General features: G+C 40.5%; 1 pseudogene; it reads right to left on the minus strand.

Moving 5' to 3' along the window:
* Positions 1-6,257, minus strand: part of LOC110300129 — an 11,532-nt pseudogene extending 5,275 nt beyond the window's left edge.
* Between the last annotated feature and the right edge of the window lie 15,617 nt (positions 6,258-21,874).

Below are 21,874 nucleotides of genomic sequence, written 5' to 3' on the forward strand. Positions count from 1 at the left end.
TGTGTGTGTGTGTTTTCACATATTTGAGAATGCATGTCTGTACACACGTATGCAGGTTGCTGGTGGCTGAAGGGCTTGAAAATGTCAGTATTGTTCCCATTAGAGATAAGTAAACCAAAGTTGACTCAGTGACCATATAATCACAGATTCTCAATTAATATGAGACCAAGGGGAAGTGTTGACCACATAAAGTAAGGAGTCTGCTCTAGAGAAACTGAAAACATGAAGCACAGTGTGGTCAAAGATAACAGGCCAAGGAGTCTAAAGTTTATGGACATTTTTANCAAAGGACTTTTTTTTCCTTGTAATATAAAATATCCTTTGAAGCTCCCATGTTTGAACTCTGCATCCTAAACTGTGCCAGCTATTTCAGATAGTTTGTGGAAACTTTTGAGGGTAGAGCTTCAGTTAAAGAAATGTATCACTAGGGGGAGGTGTTGAAGTATTATAGCCTGCCCCCTCACTTTCTATTCCTTCTCTGTTCCCTAACTGGCCAGTCAACTCACACAACAGCTGCCATGCCCTCCTCATGATAACAAAAAATATATCTTCTCCAATATAAATAAAAATGAATCCCTCCGTCCTCGTGCTGTTTTTTGTTAGATATATTTATGGAGCAACATGAAGGCAACTAATTCAGACCTAGTCATTCTCAGTGCCAGACTAGCTACACAAGCAATCAGGAAGAAAGCCTGCATCTTCAGAAACATTTCATCNGGGNAAAAAAAAAGCACTAGAGTATGGTAGAGAAATTTTGACAAATCAACCCTAAAGCTTGTAACTCCCAAGTTCTCCTGGACACTCCACTCATAAGCAGATGACCAACTCTTCTCCTGCACAGAAGAAAAAGACTACCTTTGCTTGAAGGTGATATGGTGGTTATAAGTGTAGTAGCTCTTCCACAATAGGACTTTCCTTCTACTCAAGTCTTATTATTGACCCAGGTTCATCATACCAGGATGGAAACCAGAGTGAAGAAGCAGAGGCATGCTGAAGGATCGATATATTTATAAAAGATGATCTGACACAAATTCAGGCAAAAGTACAGAACTGGGTAGATAGAACACTGGACGTGGGGAAGTCTCAACACTGGGGATCTATCTGTGCTTTGAATTTGATGCCCTGTCAGGAATTCCTAAAACTAGAAATAAATGTTTGAGGAAGCCCTCTGAGGTACAATATAAGAAAGGGCCCTATTAAGTTTTTTTAATACAGTGAGAAGGAACATTCAGAAATCTGAAAGTAGGAAGATCAGAGTAGATTTATAGATAAATCCCAGAGGACACTAAGGCATAGATACATACTGGTAAATGAGTTACCCAGCATCTTTAATTAAAGAAAAAATAAAAAAATAAAAAAGTGCTGTCTAGCCTCAATTTGACAGAAGTGGCAAAGACACTGTGACAGATCTGGGACTCTGGGTTACTAAGGATCTCAGGCTCTCCAACAAGTAAAGTCCACAGGATGTCTCTATAGTCAGGCAGAGCTGATGTAATCTCAGCTGTGATAGAAAGAGTAGAGTTGGAGTGGGCAGCTGGTACCTACTTGTGACAATGAATCATACCTTGACTAAGGTATAATCTGACTAAGCAGAGAGCTTCCCAATCACAACAATCTCAGACACACAAACCTCCAGCATGACCATTTGTTCCTTGAAAANAATAGACTGTGTTCATTCTATGGACATGCTGCAATAGACTTCTGAAACTTGCCTAAAGTGGACCTGCTCTCCTCTGATGTCTCCATGCATCAGGATATTCCATTTAGACTTCTCAAAGACTCAGAAATCTAAGGATAAAACAACAACACTTTTAGCTGCAGGCTAGATGTGGGGTGCAGTGAAATCAGGTGAAGAGGGGAATTTGTCCCAAATCTGTATTGTACAGGATCGTCATGTCTCAACATGACCTAAAGTCCATGTACCAATGAGTAGGCTGGAAACAGCTACTATCACAGCTTTCCTGGTATAGTCTAGTAGATCAGTGTTCTAACTTCCTAAAAGGAAGACATCATGCCTCAGGAAACAATATAGATTCTTCTATGGTGAGAACTATAACTAGCTTTGGGCACTTTTAGCTCTTTGTGATAAGAGATTGGTGGGACTCTCTAGGGAGACAGATAAANTCCCATGCAATGAGAGGAAACAATCTATGTGTTTAGATATCTCAGACATCAATATCTGTGTCAACTTACTGTGCTGCTAACCTAGGTAGGCTGAAGGGACAAAGGGGAGCTTCTTATAAATAGTCAAGGGGAGAGAAGGTGGTATCATGTATGTGCTTCTATCAATCAGAGCAACAGAAACTTTAGCTGGCTACCAAACCCTTTATTCAGAGATTTGTAGAAGTTCTCAGGGACCATAAGCTTCCAGAAGAAAAGAATTAACTGCATGCTTGATTTTGTACCCCTCTCCCATTGAAATAAAATGAAGATCTTTTCATTTCCCAGAGGAAAGTAAAACCAGGATTCATGTCACAGCATTCAACCCAGAAAGAGGGAATAGGTCATCTACAAGTCATTTGGAACTAAGTTTAATAATAGAGCCTGTATAATTTCAAATATAGGTTGAGGTGTGACTTAAGCAGTTAGAAAATGCCACTTAAGCATGCAAGGAAGTTATTTCCCATGTAATACAGACAGGCAGACAGACAGACAGACAGACAGACTCCCTCTGGGGAATGCTCTAAGGAACATTTTCTTTTTGCTTATCTCTCAAGCATCCTTCCTATGCTGAGCGGATGAATTGCACCAGCTGTAGCTGCTCCTGTTTGCTATGCTGCTGCTCTTCCCACTCTCAAGTCTCCAGCTTTGGGTCCCCAGAGATACCGTCAATATTGTGCTCTGTGTCTCAAATCTGCTTTCCAGGAGATCCTGACTAATACAGTTAACTTAAATCTCCATCATCCTAGGGGCATGATAAATTGAGAGGTGATAAACGTGGTGACTCTGCAAGCAATGTGGAGACAAGAGAAGGGGTTACAAGTCTAGAAATTTCCTTGAAGTCTGAAACTGTAAGTACTGGGAAGAGTGTTGCAGGGAAAACTTCAACCCTTTAGAGATAAGCAAGCCGAATCTCAGAGCAATCTCTCAACTTTCCCTGAGTTATATAAGCACAGAATACCTCATCAGAGATTAGAACTCACATCCCAAAGGTCTTAACCAGAATGCTTTCCACTGTATCATTTTCTATCCAACAAGGCTTGGTGAAATTCTTCCACTTCCCCAGTGGGTCGTTTCCAGCAACTTGTTATTTGAGCTTCAGTTCTGTGGAAGAAGATACAGGCATCTTCAGGGCAGTAACGTTAGCAGAATTGTCTTGGGCAATACTAGAATTTCTGCATGGACCTTACTGTGAGGGATGCTGCTTCTTATAATTACTGATATCTTCATTTTCCCCAGTGTGGTTCCCATGCTTGGAATTCCTCANGTTTTAGTGAGTCCAGTCACACACAGGTTCCAACTTTCAGTACATAAGCTATCCTTTAGCATCTATCTATTTGCCAGAGCCTAACCACTTCTGGGTAAATGGTCAAAATTAAGTTTCCCGAACTGTAAGTTTGAGCATCCCAGGTCCTGGACCATTTGAGTAATTCCTAAGGACCAGCTTAATCTCTACATGGTCTGATAGCCTCTGAACTCAAGATTACTGGAGGGATATTACCATTTCAGAGCACCCAGGAGTGCCCTAGCTGGCTAGAAATGAATGNAGCATCCCCAGTGCCTAACATGCTCTAAAGTTATGTTCATGGAGCAGGAACGTGTAGCAAGATGATGTTCTGTAACCTTATGTAACAGCAGTGGAGTGCAGTCCTCTCCCCTAAAACGAAGGCAGTCTCTGAAGACAGATTACATCCCACGGCCTATGATTCATTATAGTGTTTCCCTTAATGTATTTCTCCTTTTTCTTGTTTCATTAAGTTTGGTATTCCAAACTCTTTATTACTTCTGTTTACAGATCTATTTTTAAAATCATAATACCTTGTTCTTCTCTAAAGAAATGTTGGGGAATTTAATTAACTTTGGTGAAATATTTTGATATGAGCTGCGGTTGGAGACTAGGCTATTTGTGGCCACATTACAGGTACATTGCATTATAGCCTGCAGGGATTTGGTCTACAGTGTTCCCACCTTCTATGGGAGTGATACAGCTTCTTGCAATGTGGGGCTCTCTGAGTTTACACTTTGCTCTCAGCTGTTACATAATGCATGAGAACATTACGTTAATAGGAGCAATTTGGTAAGCCTAACAAAAACAGAAGAAAATGCACTTAATCAAATGAATACTTGCGATTCGGCTATATTTTTCATAGATGTTAAAACACTCTGTGTATTCTGGGTTTAGACAAAATAGACTGATTATGTTCTTAATGCACTCTTGGAAGTTTATTTATGTGTGCTTCTTAGAAAAGAGGAAGAGAGTAAACAAGAATATGATCAAAGAATAAGAAAAAAACAGAAAGTTCAAGGGCAGAGGGATTAAATGCAAAGATTCACTTGTTAGCCTTTGATTCTATTCTCAAGGCTTAAAAAAAAAACAGAGCTAACAGAAGAAAGAAAGAAAAAAAGACTATGTAGGTAACAAAAGTATTAAGATGATAAACTTCTAACATATTTGGTTTGCAGTGGCAAGGCAGGGCTGGTCTAAAAGCACTTGAGAAAGTTGTCTACCAGAAAGCTGTCAGAGGGAGCCCGTCTCTGCCTTTGCACATCCCAACTCTGAGATCCCTGTTAACTCACATGAATCTATTCTGGTGTTCCTTGATCCAACAGAGTCTGCCCTTCCTCATGTATTTACTTTCCTGGAGAAACTGAGTCATACTACAAGATCCTTCAGGATGGAGAAGAGAGTGCTTCATAGCACTGGCTCCTGTCAGGAGGCTTGGAAGGGAGAGAAGGCAGCTCTGCTACTCTCTTGATTCTAAGGCGCTGTCCATCCATCCCTGCCTTGGATTCCTTTTGTTTTACAATTTCTACGTTTCCACTTCAAAAGATACAGATAGCATGGTTGCTTGCTACAGAAAAAATAATCAATTTTCAGACAAATCACCTCAAGTTTTTATCAGTTAGTCTTCCATTCCCAGCACTTGCCTTGAGCTGAGAGACAAGTGAGTTTTAATTTCTTACCTGATGCTACAGTTCTGATGACCCAGACTGTGACCAGAACTAACCCAAGGATTGTGAATCAAGTGTGCTTGACTGAATTTAAATTTAAAAAGGCAAATGAATGTTGGTATTGATCAAGCAGGACAAGAGCTGGTCTTTTTGATGAAAAGGAACAAATGAGAACCAGTAATGTTATAGAAAAGATGTACTTTTTGGAATAACTGACTGGGTAAAGACCTGTTCTGCAAGCATGAGGTCTCAAGTTTGTATCCCCAGAGCCCACATCTAACCTTGGTGTCAGAGTCCCATTGCTCTTGCAGCAAGATGAAAAGCAGAAATGAGAGGATTCCCAAGAGCCTATGGACCAGCTATGGCCTTAAAAGAGCAAACAACAGACACCACCAAAAACTGTGTCTCAGATAAGGTGAAAGGCAAGGAAGGGTGACACCTAATGTCTTCTCTGACCTCTACAAGCATGCTGGGGCATGTGGGAGTCTGCACTCTCACACAGGAATCATGTGCACACATTTGCATGCAAACACATAGGCATATAAACACACACACACACACACACACACACACACACACACACACACATAAACATAGACTTTCCTGACCCGTTTCAACTTGGATTCCCTGACAGAAGTCAGAAAAAGATATTTTTCCTCTTTGTTTCAATGATACTGAACAGTAGCAAGACTGTGTTTTCTTCTCCCTACTCTGTTACCCAAAGATCAAGAATCTCTAAAGACATCACCCCCTTTAAGAGCCGAGTAAATGAATGAGTAAAGAGGAAGNTCATTGAGTCTNTGTGACAGTATCCTTGGAAATACTACACAGACCTCTCCTCAGTTCCTTCCTATTCTCCTAGTATCCTGCATTGTGATAATTTAAATCCAACATATTCCAAAGTTCTACTTCTGAACTCTACCTCCTTCATCTGCTCATTACTCTAAACAGTCACACTATGGCCANATTTACAGTTGCAACACAGATTCCCAAATGGGCATTCCTTACTCTAGGCTGTAAACACAGACCCTATGTCTCCAAAACCTCACTGTTTTGCTGGAGAGTTTGGTGCTTTGGAAGTCAAAAGCATTTCCCAGGCTAGAGAATTCCAGGTCATCCTTCTCTTCCGATTCCTTGCCACTCATGGCCAATCTGTCAAGAGTTGTAGGTCTGCGGCAGCATTCTCAAGTTCTCTCCGGTTCATGCCCACACCTCCTGTTCATGTCCTAACCCATCCCAGAACTCTCAGGCTAGGATCCTGTCTCCTGCCTCCTTGGGCTATGCTAGCATCATGAGAGAGCCATCTCCAATTGCAGAGGCTCAAGGTCCTCTCCAGACTCACTAGGTGAGCCTGAGTTCAACAAAACCCAAATGGTTCGTACGTTCATGGTGTTTAACCAAGCTGTANTGACCTTTATGTGGCCCTCACTCGCTTCCTCCATATTCTCTCCTCTGTTGCTACTTACATGCTTAAGAAAATATACTTTTAGCATAAATTGGATGAAAACAACATGAAACCTGAGTAATATCTGTAGTGAGAATTTTGGCTTCTTTAAAAGCCAAGTTATGCTATGCTATGCTCTGCTCTGCTCTGCTCTGCTCTGCTCTGCTCTGCTATGCTATGCTATGCTATGCTATGCTATGCTATGCTATGCTATGCTATGCTATGCTATATTATGTGAATGTGTTTTTGTTTTAATTCCAGGTGTGGGGTATGGGACTGCTTCAGTTTGTCCATAGCTCTTAACTATGATTTGCCTCATGCACATTAGCAGGGGTAAGATATTTGCTAGCTGCTAGTAGTTTAATTCTTGNGACTCTAGAGAGGGTATAAATGGGAGAGGCCTGAGAGAGCCTAGGGAGGCTGCTGCTCCTGGTTGCTGTTGTATCAGTTTGTCAAGTAGTTGTGAGCTAAGAAATGAGGAGAAGTTGGGGATGCATATCCTGATGATGGAGATTGAACTTGCCCCCAAGGAATCCAATGCTCATAATCAACAGGAACTAATCTAAAGAGGCCTACACCCCCTTTCTCTCTAACCTTCTGTCTTTCTTACCTAGTGTTGGAGTGTTGGGATTGTGTAAGAATGAGGGTTGGAGTGGTAGTATATAATAGAACCCAATAAAATAGCTAAANGAATACACCAACACAGATCAGTGAGGTTCATGGTACCCATGCAGCATCCAACAGGTAGTGCCATAACCTGGCTTCTCTTCTGTCTATGCGCCTCACACTCCTTGCCTGTAAAACAGAGGGTACAGTTGTCCTGATTTATAAGACACTATGTACTCTCTGTGCCAGACCAAGTACTTTAAAGCACAGGCTGGAACATCAGTGCTCTTGTCTGTTACATCCTCAAGTCACATTAATGTAATCAGGAAAATGAGGAGAAAACATAGAATCTATTTTTAGAAAATTTGTATGTGTGTACAATTAAAGGAATGGCATCCTGATATCTAATGGTCCACTGGGACCAGTTCCTAGGACAGATGGAGAGCTCGGCCTGAAGAAGTTGTAATCATGATTGTAGAAAACATACAGACTACTGAAATTCTTGGATTAATTTTGTTCCAGGGAAGAAAACAAAGAATCTCTTTCTCATAAAGTTTTTAAAAGGAACCTATCAGAAGGAGGATCACTACAGCAGATCAGGAGAGGCCTTGACAGAGAAAACAAGAAGTAACTTGTCCTTATTCTGGGGACTCAGACAAATAGCCAGACCAGGAATAGACTAGAACAGTAGGCTAGATTGATAACTAGATAGTTGTATGTATGTACAGATGGATGGATGGGTGGATGGATGGATGGANGGACAGATGGATGAGTGGATGATAGAAATGCAGATGATAGACAAATAGGTAATAGAAAAATAACTGGATGGTGGATAAATAGTAGATGATAAACAAATATATGATAGAACACACACATTCTTGCCTCCCTCTCTCTCTCTCTCTCTCTCTCTCTCTCTCTCACACACACACACACACACACACACACTGCTAGAAAACCACCACACAAGATTTTGTTATATGTATGTATTTTCAATAGCCTCTGAGAAAGCTTGGGCTGTGTAATCTGTATCTCATGTATGTTTCTGTCTCACAATGGGCCCTCATGGGCACACGAAGTCCAGTCATCCTTCCTGCCTTAAGATGTGTTTCTTGTCTGACAACAGGGACCTCTGTGAGACCCTGAGAAGAGATNATCCCTGAGATGCTCAGTATTTTGTTCACATATGCAGAGAACACACCTACTACCTGCCGGTACCAGTTTCATTTTTATGTCTACTTTCTGATGAAAAGTCCCTTTTCATTTCCCTATTAAGTAAACAGAAATGCTCTGTTTCCAGAAAGGGTGAAATGGAGTTCATATTTTTTTTCTTCTATTAACAAAACAACACACATCACTCAATTATTAAGTCATCTCTTCCATTCCTTGAGCCAACACTAACTTGATTTTGAGACATTGTGGAGCTGATCCTGAGTCATCTTTGTATCTAACAGATGATGATGATGGGAGTGACAGCTTGTGTATAGCAGACATCCTACGGGAGAAGAAGAAACTAGTCATGAAATTTGTGTTGACAAAATGAGCCAACTGCTTGGTTTGTTTCATGGAGCACTGACCATTGTCACAGTCAATGTCTTCAGAGTTAGATGTCGATACACCACTCATTCTTTAATGGTGATTTCATTGGCATGGGCTATTTGCTCCAAACTGTAAAGAGAGTCTTTCAGAGACACTTTAAAGAATCCCTTTGAAGGTGGCAGGAGTCAGTGAGGCCCCAGTAACACTCAGCAAAACTTGACTACGCTCTCTCTGTGGCCCTGAGAAAAGAGGTGGATTTTTAATTTGCTGAAGAAAAATCCATACCAAGCCCAGTGCCATGCAGCTTCCTTCAGCCCATAGAGTGAGAGTCTGATATCTCACCTGCAGCTCTGTAATTGTGAGAAGAAATTTCAATTCCAACCTCGGCAGGAGCTGAGGAACTCTGCCTGGAAGGTTCCATCTTGGTGGTCCATACAAAGAAAGAAAATTCCTTCCAAGGAGCTCCATTTGGGTTTGTCATTATTGATGGGCAACCTCTTGATAATTCTACAGTGTAGACTGAAGAATTCATATGGCTTAACTCTTACAAATAGAAAAGCAGATTTTCCTCTTCGAAGAAAGCATCTCATACACATATAAAAGATTTTTCCCTTCCCACTGCTAGATGCTTTCTTCTTTCAGTAAGCCCTGGCCTCCATTCTGAGNTGAGTTCCATTTTGAGAAGAACAATAGAATTTCTCAAAACCAATAAAGAGGTCTGGAGTGCAGACAGCCTGCTCTGGCAGGCATGCCTTGCCTCACATTGCCATTTTGGAAAAAAAGCTTTGGGACTCCTTTTCAGCAAAACTCAAAACGATGTAGTATATCCTTAAAATAAGGGTGTTCCCCTGTGGCACTTTTACCACTGAGCAGAATCTTTACTTGTTGTTCACCATTACAATGGTCAGTTGGAAAATATGATACTCAAAAAGGAAAAATGATGACCACGGTATATAAGAAAGTATGCATTGCTTACTGCACATCTTACTTAGATGTGATATAGCTATGTGAGTCCTCCCTCTCCCTCTCCCTCTCCCTCTCTCTCTCTTCTGTTGTACTTTTCTTCTTTCAATTCTTATTGTAATATTTTTAATAATTAAATGGGTATGTGAGCACATTGTTATAATCTTCTAGTTGATTTGTTGGTCAGTCATGGGATGGTATTTCTAAACACATGCTACTAAATTATAGGACACTTTGAAAACTCCTGAGTTAACTCTTGAGTCAAAGATGGGAAGAATGAAAAAAAAAAAAAAAAAAAAAAAAACCAAAAGCACTGCATTGTTCAACTCCTTTGTTTTACCCATAATGCCACATGTTTTCTTCAACAATGTCCATGCATTGCTAATTGCTGAGAAGATACTTCAAGACAGAGTTGTGATTGGTAAGTATGTGCCATATTCTGTTCCTTTGCTGACATATGGCTTCATATCTAGGCTGTGGAACTAAGCAAATGCATGATCAGATGTTAAAAGAAGCAAAAGGAAATCAGAAAATCATGAATGAACTGAGCATAGATCTCACTGATATCAGGGGACAACATTAGTTCCTATTTGGTGAAATCAGGAGATCTGGGCACACATGTTGATGCTGCTGCAGCAAAAGGCTCCATGCCTGGANATACTGAGTGCCATCATGAGTCTCTGCTCATATGGAGGCTCTGTTTATCAGGAGCAATGGAGGGACATCTCTGAGAAACTAAGCAGTAGAGAATAGCCTGGCATGGATCAAAATGTATAGAAGAAATCAAACCAGACAGCTAGGGATGGTCCAGATACTCAAGTTACCTTCGAATGCCAATTTTCTAATGTNNTTCTACAATATCCAACGTGTTAACTATTTCAAGTATCCATATTTTATATCTCAAGAAAAGCATATTTGATCACATACAACAAAGGCATGCAATTAAGAAATCTTTTCATCTGAATTGTTTTATACAATGAAAGCAAAGTCTTATAATCTAGGCTGATCATTCAGCCTTACAATACATTGTACTTCAGGTTCTGTTCAAAGTAATCATTACTAAAGAAGTAAATTATCACTTGTAGTTTTCACTATTTACAAAGATAACTTCTAAGAGTATCCTGTGGCAACAATCTGCCCAAAATAATATTTGGCAGCTAATAGCAAAGGGTCTGTAGCTCCCCACAGAGTACAGGCTTTCTCTGTGGGAGTGCAGTCTAGTATAATTAGCATGTTCTTAATTGCCAGACCATATTTGATAATACTACCATTAATATCTCTGACATCCTGAAGACACCTCTTAACTAAAGCACTGTAACAAACTGGCCAACAGAGAACTTGTGGTCTAAGCCAAAATCTTGATCTCTGATAAATATACATTCAAATGGGTAGCTCCAACTTTTAGGGATCAACATCATAATAGGTATTCATCCACAAATCACAATGTATATCACCAAATTATACTTCCATTAAGCCAGCTCTGCAGAGCAAAGTCCATCATTCTGAAATCCTCACAGCAACTATAAAGCCTTCTGTGGTGCCCCAGATCCAAATGAGAAGGATTTAATAGTTATGTGCATTTTATCCCATATTTTTGAAAATTAACCTACCATAGGAAACATCTGCCATGATGCCACCAAAGCCATCTGGAATGCCCTGTGCTCAGAAGTTGCAGGGCAGCAGGAGCCGGGAAAGGTGGCAAGTCCCTCATGTACTCCATTCTCATTATTTTGTGTTTCTGCAATTTTATAAGCCAGGTATTTCTGTCTCTATTTCCCAATAGGGAAATGCACTTGTCTACAATTGCAGTTTTTCTATTCAGAATCATTGTGATAATATATAATGAAGATACTTCTGGAATCACCAGTGGGAGACTGGGATATTGTCATAGCCTTGGCCACAAAAATATAACTATCTATAAACTGGGCAATCTGAAAAAAGAAGCAAGAAAAACATTTATCTTAAACACATAATAACATTACAGAGCAACAAGGATCCTTTGTTTAAAGCTACCAATAAAGATGGATTTTAGACTTTGACTTACAGATAAGAAAGATGAAAATATCATAAGTTAATATTCATATCTCTATATGCACCTATAAGGGAGCCCATCCATCTCCTTCACCACAAACTATGCTCATCAATGTGGAAAGTATTTGGTTTCTTTACTGGAGATTACACAGCCTCAAACTGATACGTGCAGAAATATGAAGCACTGAGTATGTCAGTGAATAATGACCACTGTTCATACCTAATAGAGGGACTAAAACAAATAATACCACAACGTGCATGAGACATTGCGCTATCAACAGGTGGCCTTTCATACTAGGACTGAAACTTTACCTCTCAGCTCCCAGTGGCTCTCCTGGCAGGTGGCCAGTGTTGGTGTCAGCCTCAAGTGTCAGCCACCACTTTACCAAGTAAANATTTAGTGTATTTAGGAACAGCNTTGTATCTGTTTAGGACCCAAATCTGTCCCTCTCCTGNGTATTTTTTGAGTTGTGCTACTTTACCTCTTGATGCAGTTCCAACAGCAACTGCCCAGTGAGAATTCTTCTTCTCTACTATTTATCCACAAAGCCTCTGGTAGAGCACCATGCTCATATTCCATGGAGTGATTGCTTTAATATCATCTAAGACTTATTCTGTGGATCAGAGCCCAGGAACATGGACTTACTGGGGGGAGGGGTGCTCATATATTTTATAAACCTAATCTCAGTGTCCCCATTCATGCAGCTTGTGAGGTTCAGAACACTTGTGAGGAGATGGTCTGATCTGTTTGCAACATAAACAAAGGAATAAGAAGGGAAGTAGCAGTGCCTCCTACTTCTAAACTTAAAGAAAACTCTATCTCAAGAGAAAGGGATAATGGCGGTCAGAGCAACCTAAGGGATGCACTTACATCCAATTTCAGTCAGCGTTGGGCTGTGAGATGGTAGAAATTCACTTCACCACTGTGGGGTTTCTCACAGGAGAGAAATAAGAGTGTAAAAAGTGAGACTGTAAACCTAATGCAGAAGGTGTCTGTGAGGGTGAAGGACATGCTTGGAGAAGTACTGATTCATAGCCATCCCTTTAAGAGATATCATTTCTAGGAGCTGTATAAATGGTTCATTGGTTAAAACAGCCTATTGTTCACAGAGAGGATCTGGCTTTATTTCTCAACATGAGCATGATAGCTCAGATTCATCTTCTAGTCCAGGTCCAGGAGATTTGATGCTCCTCTGAACTCTATGGGATTCTAAATGTACATTGTGTGTGTTTACACATTCATGCATGTGTATTCATAAGTAACATAAAATAAATAAATATTTTCAAAATGATTATTTCTGAGTCTGAATACACACTGGCCTCGAGATTTTCTCTTTTTTTTTTCTTTTCTTTTTTTATTAGATATTTTCTTTATATACCTTTCTAATGCTATCCCGAAACTTCCCTATACCCTNCCCCTGCCCTGCTCCCCTACCCACCCACTCCCACTTCTTGACCCTGGCATTCCCCTGTACTGGGACATATAAAGTTTGCAGTACCAAGGNGCCTCTCTTCCCAGTGATGGCCAACTAGGCCATCTTCTGTTACATATGCAGCAAGAGATACAAGCTTAGGATATTCTAATTATTATGGGTTCTTTCTCTGGACTGTTAGCAACAGAAATTTCAAAGTCTAAAATTGTTTAGAATCTTCAGGACACTGAGACAACTTGGAGAACACCTTGGCACCTAGCGAGTAAGCTTGTACCTCAGTGGGAAGGTAGAAATGTCCAGGGTCACCAAAAGAATACCTAAACATAGTAAAAGCAATAGACAGCAAACCAGTAGCCAACATCACACTAAATGGAGANAAATTTGAAGCAACCCCACTAAAATCATGGACTATACAAGGTTGCCCACTCTCCCTATCTATTCAATATAGTACTTGAAGTTCTAGACAGAGCAATTAGACAACAAAAGGAGGTCAAAGGAATGCAAACTGGAAAGGAAGAAGTCAAAATATCACTATTTGAAGATAACATGATCGTATACTTAAATGACCCAAAAATTCCACCAGACAACTCCAAAAACTGATCAACAACTTCAGCAAAGTGGCTGGATATACAATTGACTCAAACAAATCATTAGCCTTCCTCTACTCAAAGGATAAACACATTGAGAGGGAAATTAGGGGAATAAAACACCCTTCACAATAGTCACAAATAGTATTACATAACTTGGTGTGACTCTAACCAAGCAAGAGAAAGATCTGTATGACAAGAACTTCAAGTCTCTGAAGAAAGCAATCAAAGAAGATCTCAGAAGATGGAAAGATCTCCCATGTTCATGGATTAGCAGGATTAATATAGTCAAAATGGCTATCTTGCCAAAAGCAATCTACAGACTCAATGCAATCCCCATCAAAATTCCAAATCAATTGTTCATAGAGTTAGAAAGAACAATTTGCAAATTCATTTGGAATAACAAAAAACCCAGGATAGTGAAAACTATTCTCAACAATAAAAGAACTTCTAGGGGAATCAACATCCCTGACCTCAAGCTATATTACAGAGCAATAGTGATAAAAACAAAACAAAACAAAACTGCATAGTATTGGTAACAGAGACTGTCAGGAAGATCAGTAGAATAGAATTGAAAGACCCATAAATGAACCCACATACATATGGTCACTTGATCTTTGACAAGGGAGCTAAAGGCATCCAGAGGAAAAAAGACAGCATTTTTAATGAATGCTGCTTGTTCAACTGGTGGTCAGCATATAGAAAAATGAAAATAGACCAATTCTTTTTTTTTTGACCAATTTTTATCTCCTTTTACAAAGCTCAAGACCAAGTGGATCAAGGACCTTCACATAAAACCAGAGACACTGAAACTTATAGAGGAGAAAGTGAGGAAGAGCCTCAAACATATTGGCACAGGGGGAAAATTCCTGAACAGAACAACAATGGTTTATGCTCTAAGATCACAAAGTTTGGACTGCTTGTGGACGTTGTACATCGTGGTGCGCACTAGGCTCCGCACCACGATGTACAACGTCCACAAGCAGCACATGTCTACTGTGTTCATAGTAGCCTTATTTATAATAGCCAGGAGCTGGAAAGAATCCAGAGGGATGGATAGAGAAAATGTGGTACATTTACACAATGGAATACTACTCAGCTATTAAAAATGATGAATTCATGAAATTCTTAGGCAGGTGGATGGAACTAGAAAATACCCTAAGTGAGGTAACCTAATTGCAAAAGAACCCNCATGGTATGTACTCATTGATAAGTGGATATTAGCCCCAAAGCTCCAAATAACCAATATACAATTCACAGATCAATTGAAGCTCAAGAAGAAGGAAGACAAAAATGTGGGTGTTTCTGTCCTTCTTAGAAGGAGAACAAAATACTCACAGGAGCAAATATGGAGATAAAGTCTAGATCACAGACTAAAGGAAAGGCCATCTAGAGATGTTCCACCTGTATATGGGATGAATCCCATATACAGTTACTAACCCAGACACTATTGTGGATGCCAAAAAGTGCATGCTGAAAGGAACCTGATATGGCTGCCTCCTGAGAGGCCCTGCCAGAGCCTTACAAATACAGAGGGGGGTGCTCTCTGCTAACCATTGGACTGAGTGGAGTCCCCAATAGAGGAGTTAGAGAAAGGACTGAAGGAGCTGAAGGGGTTTGCAACCCCACAGAAAGAACATCAATATCAACCAACCAGACCCCCTAGAGCTCCCAGGGACTAAGCCATCAACAAAGGAGTACACATGGCTCNAGCTACATATGTAGCAGAGAACGGCCTTATCACGCATCAATGAGAGGAGAGGTCCTTGGTCCTATGAAAGCTCAATAGATGTCCCCCGGTGTAGGGGAATCCAGGGTGAGGAGGTGGGAGTGGGTGGGTGGGTGGGTGGAGGAACACTCTCACAGAAGCAGGAGGAGGGAGGATGGGATAGGTGGTTTCCATGAAGGTGGGAAACTTTGAAAGGGGATAACATTTGAAATGTAAGTAAAGAAAATATCCAATTAAAAAAGAAAAAGAATAGTGTGGAGAGGAAAGAGGCACTCCTGAAGTTTAGCCAGTGAGAAAAATAACAAAACATACAGCGATAGGTCATTTTTATTGAGCACTGAATAAATTCTAAGGCTTCTAACAGTGAAAAATCATCGATTTAGGATGAAGACAAATTTGGATCTATATCAACACTAAAAACTGACTAGAGAAAAAGAAATGTTACATCTTATCAGCATAGATGTTTTGGTTGTGTACAGTTAAATTTACGAAATGGTAGTAGAATCTTAATTTATTGTTTTCTAGACTTTATAATGATGATAGAAGATTCAATCCTAGCAAGGGCTGACCCCTCTCTATCCTCCATGTGGTGCATAAATTTTCTACCTGAAGCCAAAAAGCATCTCACTGGACTCCCCATCCCACATTACATGGTTTTTCTTTTTATTTGCAGCCCATCTTACCCTTCAGTGTACCAGGCTTTAGTGGAAAACAGAAGTTCCCCAGTGCCTGAGAGCAGAGCTACTCTACTGTAAAGTTAGTCAGGGCTCCCATAGGCTAGTGGGTTTTCACTAACTGTTTCAGATGCGAAAAGCAATAGCAACTAAAGACGGTGTCTTGTCTTCATATTCGCAAAATAATACCTAACATTCATCTGATTCTGTTATCACTAGAATCCTTCCAGCTATGTATGACGGTCATAGTCATGAATGCCCTGCCTGGTAGAGGCTGTACCTCCTCCTTAGTCCAAAATGCAGTCTGAAGGCTTTCAACTAGGGGAAGTTACTGTGATTCAGGAGAGAAACTGAAGGAATCCTGCTGTAGGAGGCCAGCTGAATTGAAATAATCACCATTTCCTCCTCCCTCTGGATTTCAGATATCCACATGATCGAGGATTCCTTGAAAGAAGCTGTGACTACACCAGTTGATGCACACAATAGAACTTCAATGATGGAGATGTTAGAATGTTGCCAGCCCAAAGTCAAATTGTCTTGGGCCATCTTTAGGCTTCCTAATAAGCATTTGTTCCCCTCCTTTCTGTTTGACTTAATGTCTTTTTGGCAAATATGTAAATCCTTTGGAATGTTCAAATAAACCTTTAGTCCTGCTAGCCAATGTCTAAGAATGTCATTCCTATCTGAGGCCTATAATAGAAATTTTCCTGCTATGCTGACTCTGGTCTGATGTTCCCACTGGACATGTATTTGTAAAGCATGTTGATTTATGACCTGCTCTGCTCTGTTCCTTTAAGAACTTTGTGAAATTGCTACATCATTGGAACATGGTGACTGGGACAACATGAGCTCATGTTCTTGTGCTGTGGTCACTCATATTTGGCTCACCAATAAATCACCTGAGCTGAGAGCTGTTTCTTGGTTGATGTCTACAACCTTCCTGCCATACTAATGAAAAAGTCATGAAGATATATTATAGAGAGTTCTAGAAAAGGGTGAGAATATGGAGGGCTTGCAAGTCACAGAGCCACAGGATTTTACCTGTCACTTCTCGAAAGAAATAGACATTCTTTCAATATGAGATTGTTGATACAGATCTGCAATTCTCTCTTGAAGGCTTTGCTTCTTACATCTGCCCAAGTCTGATCACTAGGAAGTTTGCAAAATATGTAGCTCTAATCCCTTTGCTCTTTCCCTGGAGGCTTTCTGTCACTGTGTCTCAGATGGAGCCCAGGAAAGGTGCCTATTATCTACCCCATGTTGTTCTTAACTCCAGAAACTTCAAGGAAGCAAGTGTTATAAACAGCATACCTATGACAGGGACACCTGGAGTATGCAAATCAGATGAGCCCAAGCCAGAAAACATCTTCCACCTCTGTCTCCAGATGCAATTAGCTGACACTCAGCTCCCCCAAAGTTATGGAGATGACAGGTTTCCTAGTAATACAAGAGGGATGCAAGCAACAGTATCTGCGTGTGCGGCTCCTTTTGGTCTTGATTGCATGTGAAGGATCTTCAGTTCACCACAGGGATGCCTCTGTACCAACTGTGATGATTCTCTTCCACCCACGTGCAGGTGGTGTGTGGTTTCCACTGTTACANGCAGAACAAAATCAGGATTCTTCTTCTGTTTAATAATTGCTTTTTGGCCGCAGAATTGACAGTTGAAGAGAGTGACAGAGGTAGGATCTTGGCCAATGTCCATCCCTCCAAACTGTTCCTCTGCCTTCCCACTTCTATGCCTTTATCCACAATGGTGAGAATACAAGGTGTAAGAGTTCGAATTCAACAGTAATGTCATCCCACACTACTGTTTGAAAGGATGGCAACAGGACCTCTGTAATGTTGGGGCCATTGTAAAGTTATCTATTGCATTAAAGTATGTTTCATTNCATATTATAAAGAAAATCTTAAACAAATCTATTTTAACCCATGGAATTGTGGTACAAGACATTTGTTGCTTTTTGCCATGACTTTCCAAGGATGTAGCTGTGGAAACAGGACCCAATAAAGAAGAGTCACNATACATATCTTCTTGGAATTCAGAGCTTCTGAGACTTCTAAGCACATACCAGGCTTTACAGAATTCAGCAAGGACCTTGTGCTGCCTGCATCACAACACATTTGATGACAGTTGAATGTGGGTGAGATTGAAGGGGGAGAGGAATCCTGAAATATACAAGCATGGTCTCCTGAAACAGCAATAGCAGATTACCTCAGCATGTTGCTTGTTTATGTACCATTAGGTTCTGGGATTGGTAGAAATGGAACCTCCCTGACAGGCAGAGCTGGGAGCCACCTTCCACCAAACATCACCTCTCTAGTCTTGCAGTAGGTCTGTAAGTGCCAAGCCTATCCTCTGCCTCTACATTGCCCTTACAGAAAGCTCCTTACAGAGGATTACCCTTCACTTTGTAGACTTCATGGGAATTTAATTTTATTCACCTTTTATGGCTTGCTATTGAAACCTTTATTTTCCTCTTATTGACAGACCTTTGATGCCTGTTTCTCTTTAAATCTCCAACGTTAACCGAAGTGTGGAAAGCCATGATAGCAGCATTAATTTACAGTTCTCAACCTTACAGCATTTTATTGCTGAGCTGTAACAACAAGCCTGAAAGAAAGAAGGCCAGATGCAGAAATTCTGTGGCACTGAAGATTCCNGATAGATTTCCTGTGATCACCTCCACTATGATCATTAGCCACACCTCTTGCTGTCCATGGAACCTGATTTCCACCTGTAACTTTCTGCTGCAGTTGTGAAGAGCAAGACCTCATTCCTGTGTGTTGCTCATCCTACTTTTTAGTACTTTATCTCTAACAGGCTTCATAGTCACTAAACCTATAGACTTAGATGTCAAAAAACATAGAATGTCTCATCACCCAAAATAATCCTTCCTTTTGGCTANACAAAAATTCACAGAATTTGTCAACTCTACAGCTGCCTGAGGTTGATGTGCATACACATGTGTACTTACAGATACATACACTTGTACACAGAAACATGTACACATTGTTCTATTTTATGAAATGCAGCACGATAATGTGGTGGAGGGAGCACTGAGGTGTGCCCATGCCATCCTGAGAAATCAGCCATACAATAGGCCTCTCNTATAAATGGAATTTTATTTGGGGAAGGGAATGAGGGAGCAGAGGGGGGACCTGAAAAGGGATAGAGGCAGAGAAAGGGGGCAGAGACGGAAAGAAATATGGAGAAGAGAGAAGAGGCCAGCCAGGAACAGGTGGAGAAGAAAAAAGAGAGGGAGAGAGGGTGAAGAAGGAAAAAAAGACAGAGTAGCCATGTAGTCCTTTTTATATGCCATGTTGGTTCACATCTGGCTGGCAGCTAAGCAAGCTCTTACTAGGTAGCTGTTGAGCGGAGNCAAAAGGGAATTGCACTCACATATAGGTACATAAAAATAAACTCAAAGGTACATGCACACATGTACACACAGTCACACAAACATATACAGATAGGCACACACATGTACACTCAGGCACATAAACACATATACAAATGAATATTAGTCCTTTTCCTGTGTGACTGCTTTCTTACCCATCATCTCTGCCTCACCTAACTTCATATACTCAGTTTCCCACCCCTCCCTATAAAGACATAGCTCTTAGCTCCTCTGCCCCACCTCCAGCTTCAGAGACTACAGGCCTCACACTAACATTCCATCAATAGACACTGCATGCTTGGAGGGTAAAACACACTACACATCTTAAAGATTTCATTAATAAAAAGTCAGATGACATAGAAATGCAATAGTTGGGGTGTAGTGTTTAAGACAGCATGTGGGGGGTACTTTTAATGGATTTTGTTTACTGTATGACTCTTTATATTACAAAGAACCACTAGACACAAATTACTTCATGAGAGTGATTAAGATGACACAGAGGTCGATAGAGGAAAGAGATATAGAGTGAGAAGGAAAGAGGGAGAAAGCAGGAAGGGAGGAAGAGAGAGAGAGAGAAATTAGAGTTCAGATCTTCAATGTGAGTTGTACTTTTCAGAGAACTGCAATAGAAAGATCTGATTTCCTTCAAGCCTCTCTCCCTCCCTCCCTCCCTCCCTCCCTGGTGCATCCCCAGGGTTCCGGTGTTCAAAGGCTCCAGGTTACCAGCTGCCACTCCTGATCAGCCTTGCTGCTTCTGGAGTGCTGCTGTGAAGCCACCTGCCTGCCCAGACTCCCCAGACACCATGCCAGCTCCACGTGTCCTTTTCATAGTTCGTTCCAGAGAACGCTCTGACCAGTCCTCCAGAACTGTTCTGCCATCAAGTCTCATAAGTATGGAAGAACTCAGGAGGGGTTTGTCTTTATCTATTACAAAAGAATATACCTAATTTTCATGATCTTCTATACACTTGAGTTTTCATGTCAGCATATGCATTTTTCATGGGGTACAAGGGAGAATTTTGTTGTCATTTTTCCCACCTGTGCTTCTTCCTGACTGATGAGAGTTACCCCTTCACTTCCACATGAACCAAAGCATCACTTGGACCAGACAGGACATTGAGTGTAGGTGATCATTAGGACAGAACCATGCCTGCTTTTCTGGTTTTTAACTTGGAAATGATATTTATTTTCATGTTTCTCTGAGGCCAGAAACAATCTCTAGTTTGTTTGTTTTTTTAATCGCTTCCTGAAGCAACAATAAATGTTAATGAGCAATANTCTTACNTATTAAAGGGACCTAATGCTCATTCCTCCTAAGGATACCAATTCCTCAGTCCTTCTACACAGTGAGAATTGACTTTGTTAGGAAGATGCCACCTTGTGTCATTAATNAGAAGGCCATGTATNTCCCCTCAGGCTCTTGAGTTAGCCAACACAGAAAGAAGANTCAACAAAAGCCTCTGGGAATCACCACCAGGGTTCTAAGCAGTCGCTCTGAAANAAACAGACCTAGGTGCTTTTAGGTTGTTCTTAAGTTCTCATGACTATTCACACTGACTGAGTGTGCTGCCTGACTCCTTCTGCCAAGGCACTAATAGATATCCATCCTTTATTCACTTGGTTTTTCAGTGAGTCCTGCGTGCCTTGTGACCTGTTGGGTACTTGTCTATGTTCTAACAAACAGACAAACAAACAAACAAACATGNCAATCAAGGTCTAGGGACTCTCCTGCCTATCCATTCATTTTCTGATGCATTAAATGAGTGACTAATAACAGGCAAATCTAAGAGTGAAAACAAAAATCTCCATTCCCTTCTCAGAATAATAAATTTTAGCTGCATTTGGAGAATAGATGAAGAACTGGATAGTTTAAAGATTATCATGTCTCCTTTACACAAGTGTTTATTTTGGTTTTATNTGTCTAATATAGCATGTATGTAGGGGGGGTACATATGCTATGGCATGAGTGTACAGAAGTCAGAGGACTAATTCCAAGAACATACGAGTCCAGAACATTGACTCAGGTTGTCAGGTTCAGTGGCAAATGTGTTAACCCACTGAGCCACACCACCATCCCTAAAGTTCCTTGTAATATATTTTGATAAAATATTTTAGGTTTTTTTTCTGAGATAGTTTTTCAAAATTATGATGGGTCTGTACACTATACTAGCCATTATTAAAATTTTTGAGTCTACTTTTCTTTTTGTATGAAAGCTTGGGAAAAAAATAACAAGAGAAAGAAGGAAAAAATAAAGGCTCTCAGCTACATGGAAAATATCCAGGAGTTGTGACTAGGCTAATGCCTTCAGATTGATGGTTAGTTTTTAGCTGTCCACTTGACACAACCTAGCATTATTC

This window comes from Mus caroli, chromosome 8 (assembly GCF_900094665.2).
Source record: "Mus caroli chromosome 8, CAROLI_EIJ_v1.1, whole genome shotgun sequence".
NCBI classification, from domain to species: domain Eukaryota; kingdom Metazoa; phylum Chordata; class Mammalia; order Rodentia; family Muridae; genus Mus; species Mus caroli.